The 8,236-nt window shown below is 35.3% G+C and overlaps 1 non-coding gene across 1 annotated transcript; it reads left to right on the top strand.

Annotated features, from left to right (window-relative positions):
- The first annotated feature begins 1,932 nt into the window (after positions 1-1,932).
- On the top strand, positions 1,933-2,039 carry LOC116556838. Its single transcript, XR_004271187.1, has one exon. It is a non-coding gene; the product is annotated as a U6 spliceosomal RNA (small nuclear RNA).
- The last annotated feature ends 6,197 nt before the right edge of the window (positions 2,040-8,236 follow it).

The raw sequence follows: 8,236 nt of genomic DNA, 5'->3' as shown, positions 1-8,236 counted from the left end.
TGTTAATGAGTAAAGGTTTCATTTGTATAAATATGTTGTTGGTATGTGTTCCAAAATTATGGGAAACTCCTGTAATTCTGATACAACATAGTTTACGTTGTTGGCAATAATTATAATTGTTATGCTAAATTACTGTGTGCCGCAGAGGTAACTAATTTCCTTGTCAATTTTGCCTTTGACTGTGGCTGCCCTAAAACTTTTTGTTATCCACAGACCATTGTCATCTTGTTTTGTTCTTCCTCAAAAGGTGGTTTATAATCAACTATAGGACTTTGACAGGTGCTCTTAAATGCACGTTTATGATATCTTTGGAGACTATGGCATCAGAATAGAGGAAAAAGTTTTCAGGACTATCGTGGAGAGCTGAAATGTTCATGAACACATATTAATCTTCTAGATATTACTTTTGTCAGAACTCAGAGTTGTGAATGGCCCTTAGCATACCAGTGCCTTCTGACTGAGCTCCTCTCTAGCCCAAATACAAGAGACTCTAATGTTAGGCAGGAATATCATCACCCGTGTTCAACCTGAAAAAGTTACAGAAGATGAATCTTTGTCCTTCTACAACCCTTAGGATTAAGGGTTCCCTTGTAAAAGGGAGGGTTAATTATGTCAGATGCCTTTAAACCAGTGCAACTCCATCTTGAATAGGGGCTGGGTAAAATGAGGCTGAGACCTACCGGGCTATATTCCCAGGAGGTTAGGCATTCTAAGTCATAGGATGAGATAGGAGGTTGGCACAAGATACATATCACAAAGACTTTGCTGAGAAAACAGGATGCGGTAAAGAAGATAGCCAAAACCCACCAAAACCAAGATGGCAATGAAAGTAATCTTTGGTCATCCTCATTGCTCATTATATGCTAAATATAATGCATTAGCATGCTAAAAGACATTCCCACCAGTGCCATGACAGTTTACAAATGCCATGGCAATGTCAGGAAGTTACCCCATATGGTCTAAAAGGGGGAGGAAGCCTCAGTTCTGGGAATTGCCCACCCCTTTCATGGAAAACACATGAATAATCCACCCCTTGTTTGGCATATAATCAAGAAGAAAACATAAAAATAGCCAACCAGCATCCCTCACAGCTCTTCTGCCTGTGGAGTAGCCATTCTTTCCTCCTTTATTTCCTTAACAAATTTTCTTTTACTTTAAGTATTTGCTGTGAATTCTTTATTGTATGAGGTCCAAGAATCCTCTTTCGGGGTCTGGATTGGGACCTTTTTTAGTAACATTGGTATAAAATCAGCTTCAAGGTATACATTATAAAACTGATATTTAGTTTAAATGATACTTTCAAGAACTACATCTATTAAGTAGCTGAGGTAGAAGCCATGCCCATGTCTATTTGACTCCAGACTCTTAACCACTCTCTTATATCAATGTCTCCAATTTTGCTTTGGATCAAGAACTCAGCATGATTCAATATTTTAAGAGGCTAACAGCTGTATCATAGCAGCTCTATCATAGCATTTTTGTAATTGCTGAAATTAGGTTGTCACAGTAGAGCTAAAAATAGGAGGCTCATCATAGGACTTGCTAAAATTGATTCTCTTTCATAGATGTTAGACCAGTGGCATAACTTTTATAAAGAGAAATATTTGAAGAAAAAGTAAGGAATGCCCAAGACTTAAGGAATTAAAACGATACATGAGAGCAGTGACAAAGGCAGATATGAGATCATGCCTAGCCTTCTAAAAGGGAACTTCCATTCTTAGTGTCAGTTTGGTTCAACAGATACCTGGCCATATTTCTGATGGCTTTGTATAAGCCTTGGCCCATCAGTAATCATCCTTCTCTAGTGCCTTTAATTGTTCTTACAAAACAAGCACTGTTCCATAACCACAATATTCTCAAATATCCCCAGGCCTAGAAATTTATTTTTGAGCCAGTGCCACCATATACCATCTTCTATTAAATAGTAAGTTCGTGCTCGCCTTGGCAGCATATATACTAAAATTGGAACGATACAGAGAAGATTAGCATGGCCCCTGCGCAAGGATGACACACAAATTTGTGAACCATTCCATATTTTTTTTAAATAGTAGGTTCTTAAAAAAAGTTATTGATTCTTGCAATTTATTCCTTAATCTGTTGTAATTAGGGAGCAACCCCAGCATTTTATGCTGCAAAATCTATCCAGAAGAAACCTAATAACTTTCGATCTAATTCCATTCCCAACCTCTGCCTTACCATCTAATTTATTAGATATGTTCATAAGGTATTTCATATTATTGAGCATTACACTATAAAACGTGTTTAATGAAAACAGGAAGCAGAGTGCTAACAAGAGTTTGACTCAAATGAAAATCTTTTCCCCTACAAAGATTTTAAATAATACATATGTTTACTTTAATTGTACATATATAGCTATAAAATCTAAACATCATTGTGTAAATACAAAACTTTTGTAATTTAGAGGTTGCTTATTAAAATTAAAACAAACAAAGATAAACTAATTTAGCCAATATCACTCAGTGGTAGATCCAGGATTCAAACTAAGGAAATCTAAACTCTAGTTTGATCTAGTTGTCCGTTAAGATGTCATTTATTTTCCTATCAACACTATGACGTTAGTAATTCTTCTCTGCACACTGTAATCATGCTTATAAACACCCACTGTATTTATACATCGCTAGGCATTGTTTTTGTTTTGCTCATCTACTTTTTTCCAAGCAATAATTTAGACACTGATGACAATTCAGAGTCTAACACAATGGTCAACTTATTTTAAATTTTACTGTTTCATTCATTAATTACGTTTTTGCCCAGCTCTTATTAGGACGATACTTACTGAAGAAAAATTCTTATATGGTACCTTTGTAATATACTACTCTTTATCACGTTTCTCCACTTGAATCATTTTTGTCCCTTGCTTTGCTTAACATTACTCCCTACTAATTACTTTCATAAAGTCAAACTCCTCTCAGCCAATCTCGTTCAATGTCTTAGTTTCCTAAGATAGCACTTAAACTCAAGTGATTGTCAAATTAATTTTCTTTATCCTCTTAAGCAAGCTTGCAGCAGTCAAAAGGGAAGGAATGCATGGTGAAATAATTTGGATATAAAAATCTATCTATGCTAATAATTAACTGAGCTTCCTTGAACTAGTCAATTAGACCTCTCAATATCACTTTCTTAATCAAAAATTTGAGATACTATTAATCTATCTTATAGGATGACTGCGAATCTCAAAAGAGATGATGCATACCATAGTACATTGCATATAATGAAGATTTACATGAATGCTTTTATTACTTTGAATCTATAACCTCCTTGGGTAACCTAGTACTTCACCCTTTTAACTATCTATTTACTGTCTACTTTTCACTTGAGATCCCCATAAGTCACCTCCACTATAAGCACTTCAAATGAGGAAATACCAACCAATCAAACAAACAAACAAAACAAAATCCTAAAGTATGAGAGGGTGAAAGGACATTGTGCAAATGTCAGAGGCTATTGGTAGGAGGATAAAGTGTAATTGGAGCCAACAAAAATTTTTGAACATAATTGCTATATGACTAATTTTGTTTTAAAATGATGTCTAAAAAACTGTAAAGAGAAAGAGACAGGAATTTGTCTCCAGAAATGAAATACTATGACTTAATCTGTACCAATCATTGATATATAGAAAAGGAAGTTGAAGAGAAAAATCTTGCATTATGTTGACTTGACATACCGAAGTATAAGAAGAAGCTGTAACTATAGAATGACTTTCAAGTTATAGGTGAGTAGAAAGATGGCAGTGATTCTATGACGCTGGATTATGTGTTGTGTTGATGTTACTGGTTGAATTGTGATCTTCAAAAAGCTATGTTTAGGTCCTAATCCTCAATATCTGTGAATGTGACCTTTTTTGGAAATAGGTCTTGCAGATGTAATCAAATTCAAATGAGGTCATTAGGGTAAACCTTACTTTACTATAACTATTGTCCTTATAAGAAGAAAAAACCTCCATGTGAAGACCGAGACACATAGGCACATTGCCGTATGACAGCAAATGCAAAGATCAGAATGATACAACTGCAAGCCAACAAAGGCCAAGGATTGATAATTATCACCCAAACTTAGGAATAAGAAAAGAATTATTCTCCCCTACAGCGTTCAGAGGGAGAATGGCCTTGCAAACACATTTATTTTAGATTTGTAGCCTCCAGAACTGTCAGACAATACAGTTCTATTGTTGTAAGCCACCCAGGTGGTTGGAGTTTGTTGTAGCAGCTTTAGGAAACTAGTAAAGTTGATAACCTTAATTTCTATTTGTTAAGTGCTAGGTTTGAGAGGCCTTGTAATACTCATGGAGAGATGTACAACAGACATTAAGAAATGCAAATCTGATGCTCAGGGAAAAGGTAAAAGACAGAGACATTGTTATGAGAATCTTCAATACAATAACTAGAGTTGAAGTTATCCTGTAAGGGGAACATAACATATTACATTAATCAAAGTTATTAGTGCTAGCTGATATAACAACAATAATCTAAAAATCTATAATAAGATAGTCAAATTTTCTAATTTACTTCAATTTGGAATAGGTTGCCTGCAAGAAGCCTTCTGTATAGTGATGCAGGCATCTCAGAAAAGAAATTTGTCTCCAGAAAGGAACTTCTACTTAGTATGGCATTCTCCTTACATCTTATGGCTTCACTATCTTATAAGGACTCCTTAGATTCTTCATTGAATTTTCTGTAATCAGTAGTAAAATGAATGAAAAAAACAAAAAGATCAATGAAAATTACCTAACGAACCAAGCCTGTCCACATTTTACCAACTAGAACTCAGTCATTTGTCTCAAACCTAACTTCAAAGGAATCTAAGAAATGTAGTTCTCACAGTTTGGTCAGATGAACATCTCTTTGGATTCTATCACAGAGGTCCACAGAAATAAATGAATGCAAAATGGAAAATGATCTATATACTTAAGAAAGTACAGATGAAATTTTATTATTTCCAGAGGATAGAAAAATAAAGACCATTTTTGGCTTCGTAAAATCAGAAAGTATAGTAATATTTGTCCAGACTTTAAAAACTATGGCTGGGAATGGTGGCTTATACTTGTAATCCCAGCACTTTGGGAGGCCAAGGCAGGCCAATCGCCTTACGTTAGGAGTTTGAAACCAGCCTGGCCAATATGGTGAAACCCCGGTCTCTATTAAAAACACAAAAATTAGCCAAGTGTGGTGGCATGCACCTGTAGTTCCAGCTACTTGGGAGACTGAGGCATGAGAATCACTTGAATCCAGGAGGCGGAGGTTGCAGTGAGCTGAGATCATGCCATTGCACTGCAGCCTGGGTGACAGAGCGAGACTCTGTCTCAAACAAACAAACAAGCAATAACAACAAGGAAACTAGATAATTTGGGGAATGATAGAAGAAAAAATGCCTTCAGAAAAGGAGAATCAAATAAGCAGAATCACAGAGTCAAGAGAATTCCAAAATTTCTTCTGAGAATAGCATTTGGCCAGTTTGGTCAAGGTATGTGAAAAGAAACAAAATGTAATACTGCAATTCATGTGGCACTGCAGAAGAACTCCATTGCCAATGCAATATTGAACAAGAGTAACCACACTTCCTGATTTCAAATTATATTAATTACAAAGCTATGATAATCAAAACAGCAGGTTACTGACATAAAAATATACGCAATGTAACAGATTAGAGAGCCCAGAAACAAACCCAGCTTATACAGTCAACTAATTTTTGACCAAAGGCTCCAAGAATACACAATAGGAAAGGATGATCTCTTCAATAAATGATATTGACAAAACTGGATATTCACATGCAAGAGAATGAAATTGGACACGTCTTATACTATAACCCACAAATCAACTCAAAATTGATTATAAAGATTTAAACATAAGACCTATAACCATAAAAGTCCTAGAAAAAACTACAGGGAAAAAAACTCATTGACATTAGTCTTGGCAACGACACTTTGGATATGACTCCCAAACACAGGCAACAAAAGCAAGAATAAACAAGTGAGATTACATCAAACTAAACAGATTCTGCACAGCAAAGGAAACAATCAACAAAATAAAAAGTTGACCTATGAAATGGGAGACTATATTTGCAAACCATATATCTAAAAATAGGTTAATAATTAAAAATACGAGGAGCTCATACAACTAAATAGAAAAAAAAATCAAATAATCCAACTTAAAAATGACCTAAGGGCCTGGGTAGACATTTCTCCAAAGAAGGCATACAAATGGCCAACAAGTATATGAAAAGGTGCTCAGCATCACTAATCAGGAAAATGCAAATCAAAACTACAATGAGCTGCCACCTCACACCTGTTAGAATGGCTTCTATCAAAACAATGCAAGATAACTAGGATTGGTGAGGATATAGAGAACAGGAAACTTAGGTACACTGTTGGTGGGAATGCAAATTGGGACAGCCATTATGAAAAACAGTGTAGAGTTCTTCATAAAATTAAAACCAGAACTACTGTATAATCCAACAAGTCTTCTTCTAGATATATATGCAAAATAATTGAAACCAGGATCTTGAAATATATCTGCACTCCTGTGTTCATTGCAGCATTATTCATTACAGGCAAGATGTGGAAACAGCTAAATGTTCATGGGCAGATGAATGGGTAAAGAAAACGTGGTATATACATAAAAAGGTATATTATTCAGCCTTAAAGAAAAAAGGAAATCCCACAATGAGATACCATCTCATGCCAGTCCGAATGGCTATTATTAAAAACTCAGAAAATAACAGATGCTGGCAAGGTTGTAGAGAAAGGGGAACACTTATACATTGCTGGTGGGAGTGTAAATTAGTTCCGCCACTGCGGAATGCAGTTTGGCAATTTTTCAAAATACTTAAAACAGAATTACCATCCGATCTCTCAATCCCATTATCGGGTATATACCTAAAGGAATATAAATCATTCTACCATAAAGATATATACATGAATATGTTCTTGCAGCATTATTCACAATAGCAAAGACATGGAATCAACCCAGGTGCCTACCAATGGTAAACGAGATTAAAAACTGTGGTACATATACACAGTGGAGTACTCTGCAGCCATAAAACTGAGAGTGAGATCATGACCTTTGCAGCAACATGGATGAAGCTGGAGACCATTATCTTAAGCAAACTAACACAGAAACAGAAAACCAAATACCACAGATTCTCACTTATAAATGGATATTACCTGAGTGACAAATCAATCTGTACACCAAACCCCCATGACACACAATACCTATATAACGAACCTGTATGTGTACCCCTGAACCTAAAATTAAAGTTAAAAAAATAAACTAGAATAAAAAGAAGGAAATATCACTATTTTTGACAACATAGATGGACCTAGAGGGCATTGTGCTAAATCAAATAAGCCAGACACAAAAAGACAATACCACATGATCTCACTTATATATGTAAATTATAAAATAGACTCATAGAAATGGAGAGGAGATTGGCGGTTGTTGGAGCCTAGTGGATGGGGAAATGAGGAAGTAATGGCTAACGGAGACAAAATTTCCATTATGAAAGATAAATAAATTATGGAGATTTACTATACAACATAGTGCCTGTAGCTAACAACATTGTATTGTAGACTTAAAATGCCAAGGGAATAGATCTTGCGTTAACTATTCTTACCATAATGAAATAATAATAATAGGGGCAGAAGGAATCTTTGGGAAGTGATACATATGTTTACTGTCTTGGTGGTGGTGATGATTTCATGTGTATATACTTATCCCCCGACTCATTGAGATGCATATATGAAATATGTAGAGACATTTATATGTCAATCACATCTCAATAAAGTGGCTTTTAACCATATAATCCAGTTAACATAGAAGCAGAGTATTTATTTATCTCTAGCTCACACTTAAATCAGTAGTAGACTTGCCATTTCACTTTATCTTTGCCAAGTGGATTTAAAACTCTGTAGACTAATTTATTAAAATTTACTACTGAAGTGAGAATGACAGTTATTTCTTTCCACTTCTCAGTATGGGACCACAGTTTTATTAGAATGCTTGCCCTCTGCGCTCAGCAAGGAGCATGTTATAATTAGATGAGTATTACAATAGAGATTGTGTTAATGGGATTTTTGAGAAACAGTGAAAAAGAAAACCTGCAAGAGTGTCCCCATTAGACTCTGGATAAGTAAGGAAAACCTGTCTTAGGGGATCACTAAAGAAATCAGCAGGAGTTAGTTAACCAAAGGTCAAACAAAATGACATGATAAGCCTTGGGG

Source organism: Sapajus apella, unplaced genomic scaffold, assembly GCF_009761245.1.
Source record: "Sapajus apella isolate SASKATOON/1434 unplaced genomic scaffold, GSC_monkey_1.0 scaffold17, whole genome shotgun sequence".
NCBI classification, from domain to species: Eukaryota; Metazoa; Chordata; class Mammalia; order Primates; family Cebidae; genus Sapajus; species Sapajus apella.
This window is presented reverse-complemented; position numbering and strand designations above follow the sequence as displayed.